The sequence below is a fragment of the Callorhinus ursinus genome, unplaced genomic scaffold (assembly GCF_003265705.2).
Source record: "Callorhinus ursinus isolate GAN/ISIS: 27379988/994484 unplaced genomic scaffold, GSC_fseal_2.0 scaffold9, whole genome shotgun sequence".
Lineage (NCBI taxonomy): Eukaryota > Metazoa > Chordata > Mammalia > Carnivora > Otariidae > Callorhinus > Callorhinus ursinus.
Window position 1 is genome coordinate 62,817,347 of NW_027397071.1, and position 20,804 is coordinate 62,838,150.

The window sequence follows — 20,804 nt, forward strand, 5'->3', positions numbered from 1 at the left end:
AAATGCAGCAGATTTCTGTATATTGATTTTGTATCCTGTGACTTTGCTGAATTTGTGTATCAGTTCTAGTAGTTTTTTGGTGGATTCTTTTGGGTTTTTTACAGAGAGTATCATGTTGTCTGTGAATAATGGAAATTTGACTTCTTTCTTGCCTATTTGGATGCCTTTTATTTCTTTTTGTTGTCTCTTTGCTGTGGCTAGGACTTCCAGTACTGTGTTGAATAAAAGTGGTGGGACTGGATATCCTTGTCTTATTCCTGACCTTGGGGGAAAAGCTCTCAATTTTTCCCCATTGAGTATGATTATTGCTGTGCATTTTTCACACATGGCCTTTATTATGTTGGGGTTTGTTTCCTCTAAAACTACTTTGTTGAGGGTTTTTATGATGAATGGATGTTGTACTTTGTCAAATAATTTTTTTGCATCTATTGAAATGATGCAATGTATCATGTTGATTGATTTGCAAATATTAAACCACTCTTGCATCCCTGGAATAAAACCCATTTGATTGTAATGAATGATTTTTCTAATGTGTTCTTGGATTCAGTTTGCTATTATTTTGGTGAGAATTTTGCATCTATGTTCATCAGACGTACTGACTTATAGTTCTCTTTTTTGTGGTGTCAGACACAAAAGTTAAATTATCTGGTCAGTGTTATCAGGGTAATGCTGGCCTCATAGCATGAATTTGGAAGTTTTCTTTCCATTTCTATTTTTTCAAATAGTTTGAGAAGAATAGGTAATTACTTGTCTTTAAATGTTTGGTAGAATTCACCTCTGAAGCCTTCTGGTCCTGGATTTTTGTTTGTTGGGAGTTGTTTGATTACTGATTCAATTTCATTGCTAATAGTAGGTCTGTTGAAATTTTCTATTTTTTTTAAATTCAGTTTTGGTAGGTTATATGTTTTTAGGAATTTATCCATTTCTTCTGGTCTGTCCAATTTGTTGGCATATAATTTTTCACAACATTCCCTTACAATTATTTGTATTTTTCTATTAGCAATAATTGCACCTCAGATAAACCTCATTGGCTACGATACTGCCACTGTGTCTGATGTTAGGTGTTAGTGCTCCTCCTTCATTTGCAATTTTGTTTATTTGAGTCCTCTCTTTTTGTTGATGAGTCTGGCTAGAGGTTTATCAGTTTTGTTGATTTTTTTCAAATAACCAGCTCCTGGTTTCACTGATCTGTTTTATTGGTTTTTAGTTTCTATATCAGTTATTTCTGCTCTAATATTTATTATTTATTTTTCCTTCTTTCTGCTGGTTTTGGGTTTCATTTGTTCTTTTTGTAGCTCCTTTACGTGTAAGTTTAGGTTGTTTATTTGAGATTGTTCTTCCTTCTTAAGGTAGACTTCTATTGCTATAAAGTTCCTCTTAGACTGCTTTTGCTGTATCCCAAAGATTTTGGACTACTGCATTTCCATTTTCATCTGTTTCCATGTAATTTTTTATTTCTTCTTTGATTTCTTGGTTGACCCATTCATTGTACAGTAGCATGTTACTTATCCTGCATGTATTTGTGCTCTTTCCAGATTTTTTCTTATGATTGCTTTCTAGTTTCATAGCATGATGGTCAGAAAAGATGCATGGTATGACTTTGATCTTTTGAATTTGTTGAGACTTGCTTTGTGACCTAATATGTCATCTCTTCTGGAGAATGTTCCATGTGCACTTGAAAAGAATGTGTATTCTGCTGTTTGGGGACAGAATGTTCTGAATATATCTGTTAATTCCATCTGATCCAGTTTATCACTCAAAGCCACTATTTCCTTGATTTTCTGTTTGGATGATCTATCCATTGATATAAGTGGAGTGCTAAAGTCCCCTATTATTATTGTATTACCATAGATTAGTTTCTTTATGTTTGTTATTAGCTGTTTTATGTATTTGTGTTTTATGTATATGTGCTCTTATGTTGGGTGCATATATATTTACAGTTGTTATACCTTCTTGTTGGATTGTCCTCTTTATTATGTTATAGTGTCCTTCTTTATCTCTTGTTACAGTATTTTTTTAATTTTTTTATTAACATATAATGTATTATTTGTTTCAAGGGTACAGATCTGTGATTTATCAGTCTTACACAATTCATAGTGCTCACAATAGTACATACCCTGTCCAATATCCACCACCTAGCCACTCCATCCCTCCTATGCATCTCCACTCCAGCAACCCTCAGTTTGTTTCCTGAGATTAAGAGTCTCTTATGGTTTCTCACCCTCTCTGGTTTCATCTTCTTTCATTTTTCCCTCCCTTCCCCTATGGTCCTCTGTCTTGTTTCTCAAATTCCTCATATCAGTGAGATCATAGGATACTTATCTTTCTCTGATTGACTTATTTCACTTAGCATACTACCCTGTAGTTCCATCCATGTCAATGCAAATGGAAAGAGTTCATTTTTTGATGGCTGCATAATATTCCATTATATATATATACCACATCTTCTTTATCCATTCATCTGTTGATGGACTCTTTCCATAGTTTGGTTATTGTGGACATTGCTTCTATAAACATTGTGGGGCACATACCCCTTCAGTTCACTACATTTGTATCTTTGGGGTAAATACCCAGTAGTGCAATTGCTGGGTCATAGGGTAGCTCTATTTACAACTTTTGGAGGAACCTCCATACTGTTTTCCAGAGTGGCTGCACCAGCTTGCATTCCCACCAACAGTGTAGAGTGTAGGAGGGTTCCCCTTTCTCCGCATCCTTGCCAACATCTGTCGTTTCCTGACTTGTTAACTTCCTAATGTACCCTGGGTTCTCCCAGAGCAGAACCCTCTGATTTTTAAAGTTCTAGGCCTTAAGTCTTGCTTCTTGGTTCTAAGACCTCATGAAATTCGACCCCTCTGATTTTTAAAGTGAAATGCTATGGGATTTGTCTTTAACTGGTGTGAGGTGGTGTCTCATTGAGGTTTTGATTTCCATTTCCCTGATGCTGAGTGATGTTGAGCACTTTTTTATGTGTCTGTTGGCCATTTAGATGTGTTCTTTGGAAAAATGTCTGTTCATGTCTTCTGCCCATTTCTTGATTGGATTATTTGTTCTTTGGGTGTTGAGTTTGATAAGTTCTTTATAGATTTTGGATACTAGCCCTTTATCTGATATGTCATATGCAAATATCTTCTCCCAAACTGTTGGTTGTCTCTTGATTTTTTTACTTTTTCCTTTGCTGTGCAAAAGCTTTTTATTTTGATGAAGTCACAATAGTTCATTTTTGCCCTTGCTTCCCTTGCCTTCAGCGATGTCTAGGAAGAAGTTGCTGTGGCTGAGGTTGAAGAGGTTGCTGCCTGTATTCTCCTCAAGGATTTTGTTGGATTCCTGTCTCACATTGAGGTCTTTCATCCATTTTGACTCTATTTTTGTGCATGGTGTAAGGAAATGGTACAATTTCATTCTGTATGTGGCTGTCCAATTTTCCCAGCACCATTTGTTGAAGAGACTGTCTTTTTTTCATTGGATATTCTTTCCTGCTTTGTTGAAGATTAGTTGACCATAGAGTTGAGGGTCCATTTCTGGGCTCTCTATTCTGTTCCATTGATCTATGTGTCTGTTTTTGTGCCACTACCATACTGTCTTCATGATGACAGCTTTGTAATAGAGCTTGAGGTCTGGAATTGCGATGCTACCAGTTTTGCTTTTCTTTAACATTCCTCTGGCTATTCGGGGTCTTTTCTGGTTCCATACAAATTAAGGATTATTTGTTCCATTTCTCTGAAAAAAGTTGATGGTATTTTGCTAGAGATTGCATTGAATATGTAGATTGCTCTATGTAGCATAGACATTTTCACAATATTTGTTCTTCCAATCCATGAGCATGGAACATTTTGCCATTTCTTTCGGTCTTCTTCAATTTCTTTCATGAGTATTCTATAGTTTTCTGAGTACAGCTTCTTCGCCTCTTTGGTTAGATTTATTCCTAGGTATCTTATGTTTTTGGGTGCAATTGTAACTGGGATTAACTCCTTAATTTCCCGTCGAAGAGGGTAGGAAGAGCAGAGAAGCAGTAGGGAGCTAAATCCCCTGGGTCTGGCTGCCAGAGGAAGGGAGTTGCAGGCACAGAGTGGGGTGAGAAATAGACTATAATACCAGGGAGCCTGCACAAGAAAGACAAATCCCATATCGTTTCACTTTAAAAATCAGAGGGGTCAAATTTCATGAGGTCTTACAACCAGGAAGAAAGACTTAAGGCCTAGAACTTTAAAAATCAGAGGGTTCTGCTCTGGGAGAACCAAGGGGGCATTAGGAAGTTAAGTCTCCTCCCTTAAAAAGATAGCACAACAGATAGTCCATGGAGATACAACTTAGGTGCAGGAGTTTGAAAAACAGCTGGGGCATATGGGAGAGAGAATTAGTTACTAATCTCCGAGTTCCATGAAGGACTTCTCCAGGAACCAAGGCTCCTACAGGTGCTATTCCCCTCCACTACCTAGTAGCATGATCACAAGGCAACCTGTAAGAACCAAGCAGGACCTGAATTCACTACCTAATCTGCTGACACCACACCCTGCTCCCCCCACCCAGCAGTGTTGCTCTCAGCACTGCCAGTCCACTCCCCCAGAAGATCGGCACAAAACTTGCCAACACTTTATTTCCCCACCTCCTCTGGAAGACTTACACAACTTGTTAAATTTACACCCACTGAGTGTGCACACACCTTCACTGAGCAGCCCAGCTGGCCAGGTCTCCACAGTGACTATGCATTCCCCGTGGAAGAGAAACAGTGTGCACAGCTTGCAGCACCGCAACCCTACCCTTGCACCCTTTACAGAGTGACCCAAGCTGGCACATGATAGAGTTTCTTCCTTATAGATGTTTAGGTGTGTCTCCTTCATTATTAGTGAAGTTTTCCTGCAACATCATAATCTACCATTTTTAGGATATATTGCAAAGTAAATGCTATTCTTACTATAACTGATCATCCTCCTCTAGTACCAAGAACACAGGCCATTTGAGGTCTTCATATCCCTCTATAAGGGCAGAATGAAGCTAAGGAAAATTAAAGAAGACTTTATAGATCTAACAGCATACTGGACAGATCCTCTGGGACCTCAAAGCCTCTCTGAAAATTACAAGATTAAATAGTAATCAAATTATTTTTGGTGCGTGAACATAACTGTCCATGGTGACAGTCACTGCTTTGTGCCTCTGACCATTCCATCTATAGAATCACCATTTTGTTTCATTTCACAAATCATTTAGAAATGAATTTGATTTACCAGAGAATAGGACTCAAAGTATATTTAACTGGATCCATAAAAACAGAATCCAGGAGAATAGCCTGGTGTGGAATTTTGTTGGTTATTCACAGGATGACCATCTTTCTCCTTGCTCAGCCTGCTGCCTGCATTTGGGAGTTCTACAATTATCAGAATCCTCAATTGGATTATACTTTTATGTAAGTCAAGCTAGTGAAATATTAAAAAAATATACATAATTCATTTTACCCAGAAATTTAAACCTTTACTTCTACTGTAGTAGCTAATCTGATTTCCTGGTCATATAAAACCTTAAAAGGGTCTTCCAAGGGCAGAGGACAAGAGTTCCTCCGTTTCCCTCACTGTTTATCAGTTCTATATACAAGAGCTCAGATTTCCTCTCAAGTCAGGATGTTTGTGGTGACATTTATAAATGAGTCCAAGTTTTAAATGTTTTACTGAGCTCTCAGCAGTATTTATAATAAGTTGTGTCAGGAAACCAGCTTAAGGCATGAGAAAGAGCTTAAGATGATAGGCAGTATTTGACTAGAAATCAAGAAGCTGAATTTGAATTCTAGGTCCACTATTTACCAGCTGACTTACTTGGCTTTTTTAGCCTCTTCATTTATAAAATGAGAATAATAGAATTTAGTTTGCAGGATTGTGGTAGGACTAAAATAAGGTAATAGGCAGCTAGGTGAATAGAAGAGCAAAGGGCTTTGGAGGCTGGCAGGGTGGATTTTAGGACTTATTCCTCTATTTACTCTTGTTTGCCCTTAATTAAATCACTTTTTCTTTCTGAGTTTCTAGTCCCTCACATATAAAAAAGAAAAAAAGTCAAAAAGGTGTCACAATCTCTAACTTCCCTCTGGGCCAGCAAATCCATGTGATCATTTCCCTCTCCATTCTTAGATGAAAAAAGGAGCGAGCAGCACTACAGATCCTTCTCTCCAAGAGGTTCTTGATGCTTCCAAGTTGGGCCTTCAACCAAGTAATTCTAGTTACCTTGTTTTAACTTCTTCCAAGTCACCTCTTCATTCTTAACATTTTTTTTTCTCATTTAAGCTGTGATCCATGGTTTTCTTCCTGTAAACATTTCTTTTTTAATGGAACATGATTTAATCTCAGGTGATCTTTCCAAAATATCTGATGTATTTGTATTTTGTGTCCAAGAAACCTAGGTCTCAGCTCTAGGAGAAGTGTTAGCCATCATTCTATGTAACTTTCTCACTACCTATCCATGATCCATTCTTCAGTTTTCATGACAGAGGGCATTTGACTTTTGTTTGAAAGCTTGTAGTGATGAGGCACTCATTAGTAGGGCACAGCATGTTTTGGACTATTCCTTATTACTTGTACCAGAGTCCTCCAGAGAACTTGAAATTAGGTGATACAACTTACAGCAAGTGAATATTACTATTACTACCTCAGATATTATGTACTAATAATTGATCCATTTGTGGAAATGCTTTGACTTTCACTTAACTTGACTCATTTTTAGGCATATTGTAGCATATTTAATGAAGACTTAAAGATTCACTTTTGTGTGATCTGATACTTACTATTGTAAGATCTTGGACAAGTCTATTCACACCCTAGTTCTCCTCATTTGTTAAACGGTTATAAGAGGGACACCTGGGTGGCTCAGTTGGTTGGGCATCTGCCTTCAGCTCAGGTCATGATCCCAGGGTCCTGGGATTGAGCCCCATGTTGGGCTCTCTGCCTGGTGGGGAGCCTGCTTCTCCCTCTCCCTCTGCTGCTCCCCCTGCTTGTGCTGTCTCTCTCTCTCTCTGTCAAATGAATAAATAAAATCTTTTAAAAAATGGGTATATGATTATTCAGCCTGCCTTCCTTCAGGTTTTTGAGAGGATGAACTAAGGTAACATAAATTATGTGCTTTAAATAATGTGATAGCAGGCTGTGACCCCAGCCTTTGTGTTGTCCAGCTATTTGTGTAAATAAAGTTTCATTGTAACATAGCCATGCCATTATTTATGTATTACATCTTTGGCTGCTTTCATATTACTTTGTTTGAGTTGAATAGTTGCAGTAAAAACTGTATGGCCTGTAGGCCTAAAATATTTCCTATCTATCCCTTTGTGGAAATGTTTGCTGATCCTTGTATTTGTTATTTGAATTACTAGAAGGACTATTTTAGGAATAGGCATAAGATGATGATATTGAAGTATATTAATTTAATCAACTCCCTGGTGAACATTAATGAGCACCTGACAATGTTAAGCACTGTTATATATATTTTTCATACATTTTCTTGTTTAATCTTTACAACAATAGCATGTATTAGGCATCTTATTATATCCATGTTACAAATGAGCTGATGCTCAGTAATTTCACCAAGGCCACACTGGCAGAGAGCCAGGATTGAAATTTAGATATCTGATTCCAAATTTTGTGTTCTTCCTATGATGCCACCTAGCCTTTCATAGGTATGACTTTATTGTAATTCTTACTTATTAGAACCTTTATGGAAAGCATTAATGATCTGAAAAGTTGTATATGATTAAGTTAATAAGGGGTACACAAGTTTAGCATGAATTATAAATACATTAATATCAGAAAGATGTTCAAATATATCAGCAGTATCAGTGCTTTGAAAACATGTAGAGACAGATAATAGCAAAAACTAACAGAGTGATGAGGATTGAATAGTAAAGATTACTGAATCTTTGAATGTTTTGACATCATCACCACATTTTTGTCAGCACACACCAACCTTCTTCAGTTTAGGTATCTATTAGTTCAATACTTAAAATCTGAATGGAATCATACATGGTGAAAAGATAGGATAAAAAGAGTCTATAAGCTGACAGGCTGATTTTTTCCCCAGTTTATGTTTTTTGAAAATCTTCTAATGTTAACTATAAAATAGTCAAATATTTAATAAAGTAGGTTGGGCTACTTCATTAAAAGTGTGCCTTAAAAGAAATGATTATTGAGAGTTTCTTTTAGAAAGAGCATAAGGATTATCTTATTATCAGGTACACACACACACACACACACACACACACACACAAAGGTAAGAGAATATATATCCCTTTCTTTGCATGTAATGCTAATATCACACTTGTCATCCATGTAGAATTTGTAGAATTTAGAGTTAAAAGGAAACTTAAAGATCTTTTTTATTTAACTCCTTCAGTACACGAGGAAGAAAACTGAGACTGAGAAAAGTTTAGTTATTTGCCTACGGCCACACAGCTAATATATGTCAGAACTAGAACTCAATAACTGACCTCTTTCTCATTCATTTGTTTATTCATTTATTTATCCATTCATTCATAAATTTTTAAAAATTGAGTCATCCATGTAACACTTACTGAGGCCTTTCTGCATGGTATCATGATATTAGACACCATCACATAAGCGTTACTTCATTTAATTCTCATGAGGTAAGTATTATTTTATAGCTGAGAAAACTGAGATTACAAGAGATTAAAAATTTTGCCTAAGGTCTCACAGCTTTGACCTGAATTAACTAGCTAGAGACTATGAAGGCAATTTGAAGCTCCTTGTATAATTCCAAAGTCAAGCACAATAGAGCTGAACAACCCTATGTTCCAAGTCTGAAATAAATGTCTTGATCAGACTGTCACCCTCAGCTGGTACAAAATTTAGTATTTGAAGTAACTGGCCAGAGACTAAAGAGATGATATGCTGAATTACCAAGTAAACAGAGATTTATATGTTTCATTTTATTTGACATTTGTTTTCCAAAAATAATAAAAACAAAATCGATTTTGAAAAAAAAATTAGCACTAATCCTCTCACTGAAGCACAATTAATCTTTTTTAAAATTTTTTATTGTTATGTTAATCACCATATATTACATCATTTGTTTTTGATGTAGTGTTCCATGATTCATTGTTTGTTCATAACACCCAGTGCTCCATGCAGAATGTGCCCTCTTTAATACCCATCACCAGGCTAACCCATCCCCCCACGCCCCTCCGTTCTAGAACCCTCGGTTTGTTTTTCAGAGTCCATCATCTCTCATGGTTCGTCTCCCCCTCTGACTTACTCCCCTTCATTCTTCCTCTCCTGCTATCTTCTCTTTTTCTTTTTTCTTAAAATATGTTGCATTATTTGTTTCAGAAGTACAGATCTGTGATTCAACAGTCTTGCACAATTCACAGCACTCACAGTAGCGCATACCCTCCCCAATGTCTATCACCCAGCCACCCCATCCCTCCCACCCCCAACCACTCCAGTAACACTCAGTTTGTTTCCTGAGATTAAGAATTCCTCATATCAGTGAGGTAATACGATACATGTCTTTCTCTGATTGACTTATTTCACTAAGCATAACACCCTCCAGTTCCATCCATGTCGTTGCAAATGGCAAGATCTCATTCCTTTTGATGGCTTCATAATATTCCATTGTGTATATATACTACATCTTCTTTATCCATTCATCTGTCGATGGACATCTTGGCTCTTTCCACAGTTTGGCTATTGTGGACATTGCTGCTATAAACATTGGGGTGCACGTACCCCTTCGGGTCCCTACATTTGTATCTTTGTGGTAAATACCCAGTAGGAAGCACAATTAATCTTATTATTGCCTGTTTCATTCCAATATTCTCCTTGTGTTTATACATTTTATTTTATTTTTATTTATTATTTTTAAAGATTTTATTTATTTATTTGACAGAGAGAGAGTGAGAGAGGGAACACAGGCAGGGGGAGCAGGAGAGGGAGAAGCAGGCTTCCTGCCGAGCAGGGAGCCCAATGTGGGGATTGATCCCAGGACCCTGGGATCATGACGTGAGCCGAAGGCAGATGCTTAATGACTGAGCCACCCAGGCGCCTGTGTTTATACATTTTAAATGGATGCAGCCATTCCAGCTATAGTCTTTGCAATTACAGCTTCAATAATCAAAGACTATTCAGTTGCATAATCATACCAAAGTTTAACTCATTCTCTTTGTTGTCCACACACAAATATGTACATCTACTCTTTTTTTTTAAGTCTAATATAGCTAATGAACATGTTCTAATATTTAGGGTTGTTTAGTGTTTTTTAATCTTTTTATTATTTATTTAAAAATAATATGGGAAATAGTTTAAAATCTCTGTGTCAAAGGGTATTATGAATGTCATTCATTTTTGTTCTTATATGTTTCTATTTTAATAGCAAAAGGGATTGTAAAAATTTACAGTGCCTACTACATGAGTAAAATAGGAAACAATTTACTACATTGGGGGCTATTATATAATTGGCAGATTTTGTAATGTAGTAAATGGCTGGATGTTTTAGATACCTGGTGTATATGTAGCAAAGGTGGTGTTTTGTAACCGAAATGCAAAGATTTAGCTCCTGTTTTTGCCTAAACAAGAGATTTATATCCCCTTTGGGTTAGCATAGCATCAACAAAGTTTAGGCCACAGAATACCAAGAATTGTAGATGCCCTGCTGTGAGTGATGACAAAAGGAAAGCAATTTCAAAGCCCAAGATTTTTTGCAATATTTATGCCTTCTCTTGTCTTAGTTTCTTTCATATTAAGGCTAAAAATAATTTCACTTAGAAAATTCTATAAAAGATATGAAGAAGTTTCATTAAAGACTCCTTCAAATGTTGATGTATCTTTTTAATATATAACCTCCTTTAATATTGTAACCAATAATTAAAATAAATCTACATCAAAAAAACAATAAAGGAGCTAACCATGAAAATTCTCATTAAATACAGTTTTAATGCATTCATTTTATTTCATTTAGAACATTTTATATAGGCATATATTTTAGAATAAATAATAGGAACCCTCCTTGATACATCTTAGAGGGTTTGGAACTACTTTGGTATGAAAATTATTTTAGTCTTTCATTCAATAAATCTATATTACTTAATGCCTTTTTCTTTTTATTGCTGTAAAAAAACATTGCACAAAATTTACCATATTAACCATTTTTAAGTATATAGTATAGTAGTGTTAGCTATATGCACATTTTGTGCAACAGATTTCTAGAACTTTTTCATATTGCAAAACTGAAACTCTATACCCATTGAACAACAATTTCCCCTCCCCCACCTTTTGACAACTATCATTCTGCTTCCTGAGTTTAGTCACTTTATTTTATATTTTATATTGTTTTTAAATTAATTTCAATGTAGTTAATATACAGTGTTATATTAATTTCAGGTGTACAATATATGAGTATAAATAATTACTTTAGATACCTCATATAAGTGGAATCATACAGTAGTTGACTCTGTGACTGGCTTTTTTCATTTAGCATAATGTCTTCAAGGTTCATCCATTTGTAGCATATGACAGGATTTGCCCCTTTAAAAAAGCTGAATAATATTCCATTGCATGTGTATACTACATTTTCTTTACCCATTCATCGGTCAATGGGCACTTAAGTTGATTCCGACTATTGGCTATTGTGAATATTGCAGTGAACATGCCTATGCAAATATCAAGATCCTGTTTTTAATTCTGCTGGATATATATCCAGAATTGAAATTGCTGGATCATATGGTAACTGTTTTTAATTTTTTAAGGAACCACCATACTGTTTTCCATAGAGGCTACACCATTTTATATTCCCAGCGGTGTACAAGGGTTCCAATTTCTCCACATCCTCACCAACATTTGTTTTGTTTGTTTATTTTGTTTGTTTTTTTAATGTGGCTATCCCAGGGGGTGTGAGGTAATATCTCATTGTGGTTTTGATTTGCATTTCCCTGATGATTATTGAAATTGAGAATTTTTTGCTTCTTGGTATATCTTCTTTGGAGAAATGTTTCATCAAATTCTTCGCCCATTTTTAATTGGATTATTTTGTTGTTGTGAGTATATATTCTAGCTATCAACCTTTATGATATATATGGTTTGAAAATAGTTTCTCTCATTGCTTAGGTTACCTTTTTGCTCTGTTGATTGTTTCCTTCCCTATGCAAAAGTCTTTAAGTTTGATGTCTCATTTGTTTATTTTTGCTTTGGTTGCCTATGCTTTTGGTGTCCTCTCTAAGAAATCATAGCTGATTTAATGTCATATGCTATTCCCTTGTTTTCTTCTTGGAGTTTTATAATTTCAGGTCTTACATTCAGAACTTTAACCCATTTTGAGCTAATATTTATACATGGTGTAAGGTAAAGTACAACTTCATTCTTCTGCATATAAATATCCAGTTTTCCAAGTACCATTTGTTGTAGAGATTTTCCTTTCGTTCTTGTGTAGCATTGGCACCCTTGTCAAAGATCATTTGACCATAGACATGAGGGCTTACATTTGGACACTCTATTCTGTTCTTTTGTTCTATGTGTCTCTATTTATGCCGGTACCATAATGTCCATTCTGTTTTGACTATTGTATCTCTGTAATATATTTTAAAATCAAGAAGCATGAGACCTCCAGCTTTGTTTTGCTTTCTCAAGATTGTTTTTGTCTTCTCAGAGTCTTTTGAGTTTACATGAGAATTTTAGGATTTTTTTCCATTTCTGCAAAATTTTCATTGGGATTTTCAGAGGGATTCCATTGAATCCATAGAACACTTTGAGCAATATGGACACTAGCTATATTAAGTCTTTCAGTACATATACATGGAATGTCTTTCCATTTATTTGTGTCTCTTTTCATTTATTTTGTCAGTGATAGGTAGTTTTCACTGTAAAAGTTTTTCACCTTCTTGATTAAGTTTATTTTAAAATATTTTTTAAATTTTTTTATTGTTCTTAATCACCATACATTACATCATTAGTTTTTGATGTAGTGTTCCATGATTCATTGTTTGTGCATAACACCCAGTGCTCCACGCAGAACGTGCCCTCTTTAATACCCATCACCAGGCTAACCCATCCCCCCACCCCCCTCCCCTCTAGAACCCTCAGTTTGTTTTTCACAGTCCATCATCTCTCATGGTTCGTCTCCCCCTCCGATTTACCCCCCTTCATTCTTCCCCTCCTGCTATCTTCTTCTTCTTTTTTTTTCTTAACATGTATTGCATTATTTGTTTCAGAAGTACAGATCTGTGTTTCAAGAGTCTTGCACAATTCACAGCGCTCACCATACCACATACCCTCCCCAATGTCTATCACCCAGCCACCCCATCCCTCCCACACCACCCCTACTCCAGCAACCCTCACTTTGTTTCCTAAGATTAAGAATTCGTCATATCAGTGAGGTCATATGATACATGTCTTTCTGTGATTGACTTATTTCACTAAGCATAACACCCTCCAGTTCCATCCATGCCGTTGCAAATGGCAAGATCTCATTCCTTTTGATGGCTGCATAATATTCCATTGTGTATGTATACCACCTCTTCTTTATCCATTCATCTGTCGATGGACATCTTGGCTCTTTCCACAGTTTGGCTATTGTGAACATTGCTGCTATAAACATTGGGGTGCACATACTCTTTCGGGTCCCTACATTTGCATTTTGTGGTAAATACCCAGTAGTGCAATTGCTGGATCGTATGGTAGCCCTATTTTAACTTTTTGAGGAACCTCCATACTGTTTTCCAGAGTGATTGCACCAGCTTGCATTCCCACCAACACTGTAGGAGCGTTCCCCTTTCTCCACATCCCTGCCACCATCTGTCGTTTCCTGACTTGTTAATTTTAGCCATTCTGATTGGTGTGAGGTGGTATCTCACTGAGGTTTTGATTTGGATTTCCCTGATGCCGAGCGATGTTGAGCACTTTTTCACGTGTCTGTTGGCCATTTGGATGTCTTCTTTGGAAAAATGTCTGTTCATGTCTTCTGCCCATTTCTTGATTGGATTATTTCTTCTTTGGGTGTTGAGTTTGATAAGTTCTCTATAGATTTTGGATACTAGCCCTTTATCTGATAGGTCATCTGCAAATATTTTCTCCCATTCTGTTGGTTGTCTTTTGGTTTTGTGGACTGTTTCTTTTGCTGTGCAAAAGCTTTTTATCTTGATGAAATCCCAATAGGTCATTTTTGACCTTGCTTCCCTTGCCTTTGGCGATGTTTCTAGGAAGAAGTTGCTTCGGCTGAGGTCGAAGAGGTTGTTGCCAGTGTTCTCCTTTAGGATTTTGATGGACTCCTGTCTCACATTTAGGTCTTTCAACCATTTGGACTCTGTTTTTGGGTGTGGTGTAAGGAAATGGTCCACTTTGATTCTACATGTGGCTGTCCAATTTTCCCAATACCATTTGTTCAAGAGACTGTCTTTTTTCCATTGGATATTCTTTCCTGCTTTGTCAAAGATGAGTTGACCATAGAGTTGAGGGTCCATTTCTGGGCTCTCGATTCTGTTCCATTGATCTATGTGTCTGTTTTTGTGCCAGGACCATACTGTCTTGATGATGACAGCTTTATAATAGAGCTGGAAGTCCGGAATTGTGATGCCGCCAGCTTTGCTTTTCTTTTTCAACATTCCTCTGGCTATTCGGGGTCTCTTCTGGTTCCATACAAATTTTAGGATTATTTGTTCCATTTCTTGGAAAAAAGTGGAGGATATTTTGATGGGGATTGCATTGAATGTGTAGATTGCTCTAGGTAGCATTGACATCTTCACAATGTTTGTTCTTCCAATCCATGAGCATGGAACGGTTTTCCATTTCTTTGTGTCTTCTTCAATTTCTTTCATGAGTATTTTATAGTTTTCTGAGAACAGATCCTTTGCCTCTTTGGTTAGATTTATTCCTAGGTATCTTATGGTTTGGGGTGCAATTATAAATGGGATTGACTCCTTAATTTCTCTCACTTCTATCTTCTTGTTGGTGTATAGGAATGCCACTGATTTCTGTGCATTGACATTATATCCTGCCACTTTACTGAATTGCTCTATGAGTTCTAGAAGTTTTGGGGTGGAGTCTTTTGTGTTTTCCACATAAAGTATCATATTATCTGCAAAGAGTGAGAGTTTGACTTCCTCTTTGCCTATTAGGATGCCTTTGATTTCTTTTTGTTGTCTGATTGCTGTGCCTAGGACTTCTAATACTATGTTGAATGGCAGTGGTGATAGTGGACATCGCTGCCGCATTCCTGACCTTAGGGGGAATGCTCTCAGCTTTTCCCCATTGAGAATGATAATCGCTGTAGGTTTTTCATAGATGGCTTTTATGATATTGAGGTATGTACCCTCTATCCCTATACTCTGAAGAGTTTTGATCAAGAAACGATGCTATACGTTGTCAAATGCTTTCTCTGCATCTATTGAGAGGATCATATGATTCTTGTTCTTTCTTTTGTTAATGTATTGTATCACGTTGATTGATTTGCGGATGTTGAAACAACCTTGTAGCCCAAGGATAAATCCCACTAGGTCATGGTGAATAATCCTTTTAATGTACTGTTGGATCCTATTGGCTAGTATTTCAGTGAGAATTTTTACATCCATTTTCATCAAGGATATTGGTCTGTAATTCTCCTTTTTGATGGGGTCTTTGTCTGGCTTTGGGATCAAGGTAATGGAGGCTTCATAAAATGAGTTTGGAAGTTTTCCTTCCATTTCTATTTTTTGTAACAGTTTCAGCAGAATAGGTATTAATTCTTCTTTAAATGTTTGGTAGAATTCCATTGGGAAGCCATCTGGCCCTGGACGTTTGTTTGTTGGGAGATTTTTGATGACTGCTTCAATTTCCTTAGTGGTTATAGGTCTGTTCAGGTTTTCTATTTCTTCCTGCTTCAATTTTGGTAGTTGATACATCTCTAGGAATGCCCCCATTTCTTCCAGGTTATCTAATTTGCTGGCATAGAGTTGCTCGTAATATGTTCTTATAATTGTTTGTATTTCTTTGGTGTTTGTTGTGATCTCTCCTCTTTCATTCATGATTTTGTTGATTTGAGTCATTTCTCTTTTCTTTTTGATAAGTCCGGCCAGGAGTTTATCAATCTTGTTAATTCTTTCAAAGAACCAGCTCCTAGTTTCGTTGGTTTGTTCTACTGTTCTTTTGGTTTGTATTTCATTGATTTGTGCTCTGATCTTTATTATTTCTCTTCCCCTGCTGGGTTTAGGCTGTATTTGCTGTTTTTTCTCTAGCTTCTTTAGGTGTAGGGTTAGGTTGTGTATTTGAGACCTTTCTTCTTTCTTGAGAAAGGCTTGTATTGCTATATACGTTCCTCTTAGGACTGCTTTTGCTGCATCCTGAAGATTTTGAACAGTTGTGTTTTCATTTTCATTTGTTTCCATGAATTTTTTTAATTCTTCTTTAATTTCCTGGTTGATCCATTCATTCTTTAGTAGGATGCTCTTTAGCCTCCATGTATTTGAGTTCTTTCTGACTTTCCTCTTGTGATTGAGTTCTAGTTTCAAAGCATTGTGGTCTGAAAATATGCAGGGAATAATCCCAATCTTTTGGTACCGGTTGAGACCTGATTTGTGACCTAGGATGGGATCTATTCTGGAGAATGTTCCATGGGCACTAGAGAAGAATGTGTATTCCGTTGCTTTGGATGGAATGTTCTGAATATGTCTGTGAAGTCCATTTGGTCCAGTGTGTCGTTTAAAGTCTTTATTTCCTTGTTGAACTTTGGCTTAGATGATCTGTCCATTTCAGTCGGGGGTGTTAAAGTCCCCCACTATTATTGTATTGTTGTCCATGTGTTTCTTTGCTTTTGTTATTAATTGCCTTATATAATTGGCTGTTCCCATGTTAGGGGCATAGATATTTACAATTGTTAGATCTTCTGTTGGGTCGACCCTTTAAGTAGGATATAGTGTCCTTCTTCATCTCTTATTACAGTCTTTGTTTTAAAATCTAATTTGTCTGATAGAATGTTTGCCACCCTAGCTTTCTTTTGCTGTCCATGAGCATGGTAAATGGTTTTCCACCCCCTCACTTTCAATGTGGGGTGTCTTTAGGTCTAAAATGAGTCTCTTGCAGACAGCATATTGATGGGTCTTGTTTTTTAATCCATTCTGATAGCCTGTGTCTTTTGATTGGGGCATTTAGCCCATTTACATTCAGGGTAACTATTGAAAGATTTGAAATTACTGCCATTGTATTGCTTGTAAGGTAACTGTTACTGTATATTGTCTGTATTCCTTTCTGGTTTATGGTGCTTTTAGGCTCTCTCTTTGCTTAGAGGACCCCTTTCAGTATTTCTTGTAGGGCTGGTTTCGTGTTTGCAAATTCCTTTAGTTTTTGTTTGTCCTGGAAGATTTTTATCTCTCCTTCTATCTTCAATGACAGCCTAGCTTGATATAGTATTCTTGGCTGCATATTTTTCTCTTTTAGTGCTCTGAATATATCATGCCAGTCTTTTCTGGCCTGCCAGGTCTCTGTGGATAGGTCTGTTGCCAATCTAATGTTTCTACCATTATAGGTTACATATCTCTTCTCCCGAGCTGCTTTCAGGATTTTCTCTTTGTCTCTGAGACTTGTAAGTTTTACTATTTGATGATGGGGTGTTGACCTATTTTCATTGATTTTGAGAGGGGTTCTCGGTGCCCCCTGTATTTGGATGCCTGTTTCCTTCCTCACATTATGGAAGTTCAGTGATCTAATTTGCCCCACTATAGCTTCTGCCCCTCTCTCTCTTTCTTCTTCTTCTGGGATCCCAATTATCCTAATGTTGTTTCATCTTATCATATTGCTTATCTCTCAAATTCTGTTCTTGTGATTCAGTAGTTGTTTGTCTCTCTTTTTCTCAGCTTCTTTATTTTCCATCATTTGGTCTTCTATATCGCTGATTCTATCTTCTGCTTCCTTTATCCTTGCAGTTAGTGCCCCCATTTTTTATTGCACCTCATCAATAGCCTTTTTGATTTTGACTTGGTTAGATTTTAGTTCTTTTATTTCTCCAGAAAGCATTTCTCTAATAATTTCCATGCTTTTTTGAAGCCCAGCTAGTATCTTTAAAGTCATTATTCTGAACTCTAGGTCCGACATCACAGTAATGTCCATATTGAGTAGGTCTCTGGACAACGGTACTACCTCTTGTTCCTTTTGTTGAGGTGATTTTTTCGTCTTGTCCTTTTGTCCAGAGGAGAATAGATGAATGAGGAACAAAATGCTAACAGGTTAACAACGTCCCCAAAAAATATACTCTAAAGAAATCAGAAAAGGCCTGAAACCAGGGGAAAAGAAAGGGAAAGAAAGAAAAAAGAAAGAGAAAAAAAAAAGAAAGAAAAAGATAAAAACAAACAAAAACAGAACAAAACAAAAAAACAGAATATGATCAAATATGATCAGGCTGGTGCATAGTTCAGTGCCACACACTAGATTTTGGGTATATTTTGGTCTGTTAGAAGAAAGTGCCTCCTAAAATTTTAAAGAAAGAAAGACTTATATATTTAGAAAATAAGGTTTGATAAGATGAAGGGATGTAATATAACTGTAAAAATGAAAATTATAAAAAATTTTAAAAAAGGAATTGATCAGAAGGTGTTTGAAAAAATAAAGAAGAGGATTTAAAAAAAGGAAAGAAAGAAAAATAAAGGGGAGAGAATGTGATCAGGCCAGAGACAGGAAAAAAGCATACACTAGAGATTTAGGGTATATTCTGATATGTTAGAAGAAACTGTATCTCAAATTTGAAGAGAGAACAACTTATATATATATGCCAAAAATAAAGGTAACTACTATGAAGGGATATAGTATGACTCTACAAATGAAAAATAAATTTTTTTTTAAAAAAAAGGGATTGATAAGATGTTGGTTGGAAAAGGGATAAAGAAAAATTTAAAAAAAAACACAACACTTAAAAAAAATTAACTTTGAAAGACTAATAAATTATAGTAAAAAAGCCATGAATTCTATGTGGTGTATTCCCCTAGCGCTGGAGTTTTTCCGTTCTCATTTATTGGTAAACTTGGTCTTGGCTGGCTGTTCGTGCTGATATTCTGGGGGAGGGGCCTGTTGCCATGGTTCCCAAATGTCTTTCCCAGAGGCGGAATTGCACCGCCCTTGCCGGGTCTGGGCTAAGTAATCAGTTCGGGTTTGCTCTCGGGAGCTTTTGTTCCTTGCAAGGTCTCCGTACAGCATTGGAGGACGAGAGTGAAAATGGCGGCCTCCCAATCTCCTCCCTGGAGGAGCTGAGAACTCGGGGTGCCGCTCCTCAGTGCACCCCCAGAGAAAGGAAGTCAGTCACTCCCATCTCCCTGGTCTCCGGCCGCACTCCCTGCTCACCTGGCCTGTGACCGAGCGTTTCTCTCTCTGGCACCTGACCCCGTGTGGAGTCTCCAAACCCAGCAGATCCCTGTGGTGCGCTCCTATGCCGATTCTCCTGGGGGAGGGAGGGGAGTCTCCCCGGATCTGCTGCTTGTTGGGTCCCTGCTGGAGGAGCAGTGGCCCGACTGTCACCGATCACAGTTTATGGCAACCCCGAGCTGAGAACTTACTCCTCAGCTCCATCTCTGTAGTTGGCTTCCCTGCTCTGATACCTGGGAGCTGTGCCGCACTCAGGCACTCCCGCTGTTTCTCTGACCCCGATGGTCCTGAGACCACACTGTCCCATGAGGGTTCCACCCCCCGCTTAGCCACTGAAGTGACATCCCTCCATGGAGCCGACTTCTAAATATCCGATTTTGTGCTCCGGGGCTCTCTCACTTGCCAGAAGTGGCCAACAGAGGCCCCCTTCCCCACCGTCTATCCTCCCGAATATCGTGTTGGATTCACTTCGCACATCCTACCTTCCAGAAAGTGGTCGCTTTTCTGTTCAGAGAGTTGTTGCTATTCTTTTCTTCGATCTCTTGTTGGGTTCATAGGTGTTCAGAATGGTTTGATCCCTATCCAGCTGAATTCCTGAGACCAGATGAAATCCAGGTCTCCTACTCCTCCGCCATCTTGCTCCTCTCTATTTTAAAATATTTTTAATGCAGTTGTACATAGGATTGTTTTCTTAATTTCCTTTTCAGATAGTTTATTGTTAGTTTATAGAAACCCAACTGATTTTTGTATGTTGATTTCGTGTTATGCAATTTTACTGATATTTTTATTCTGTGTGTTTGCGTGTACACACAAGTGTGTGTATGGACTTTTTAGGGTTTTCTATGTATAAGCCAATGTAATCTGTGAACAGAATACTTTTGTTTCTTCCTTTCTGATTTAGATGCCATTTATTTCTTCTTGCCTAATTGCTCTTGCTAGAACTTTGGGTACTATGTTGAATAGCAGTGAAGAGAGGGGGATTTGCCTTGTTCTTGATCTTAGAAAGATTTCAGGTTTTCACCATTGAATATGATGTTAGCTGTGGAATCTTCTTATATGTCATTTATTATGTTGGGGTAGTTTCCTTCTACCCCTAGTTTTTTGGCTGCTTTTTTTTTTTTTTAATTTTTTTATTGTTATGTTAATCACCATATATTACATCATTAGTTTTTGATGCAGTGTTCCATGATTCATTGTTTGTTCATAACACCCAGTGCACCATGCAAAACGTGCCCTCCTCAATACCCATCACCAGGCTAACCCATCCCCCCACCCCCCTACCCTCTAGAACCCTCAGTTTGTTTTTCAGAGTCCATCATCTCTCATGGTTCGTCTCCCCCTCTGACATACTCCCCTTTTCTTCCTCTCCTGTTATCTTCTTCTTTTCCTTTTTTCTTAAAATATGTTGCGTTATTTGTTTCAGAAGTACAGATCTGTGATTCAACAGTCTTGCACAATTCACAGCGCTCACCGTAGCACATACCCTCCCCAATGTCTATCACCCAGCCA

General features: G+C 37.3%; 1 protein-coding gene and 1 pseudogene across 1 annotated transcript in view; one reads left to right on the forward strand and one right to left on the reverse strand.

Moving 5' to 3' along the window:
- Nucleotides 1-20,804, forward strand: part of LOC112823825 (AGBL carboxypeptidase 4) — a 1,550,619-nt gene that overhangs the window by 636,367 nt on the left and 893,448 nt on the right. The window lies entirely within an intron of this gene.
- On the reverse strand, nt 938-1,056 carry LOC112824079 (U4 spliceosomal RNA; annotated as a pseudogene).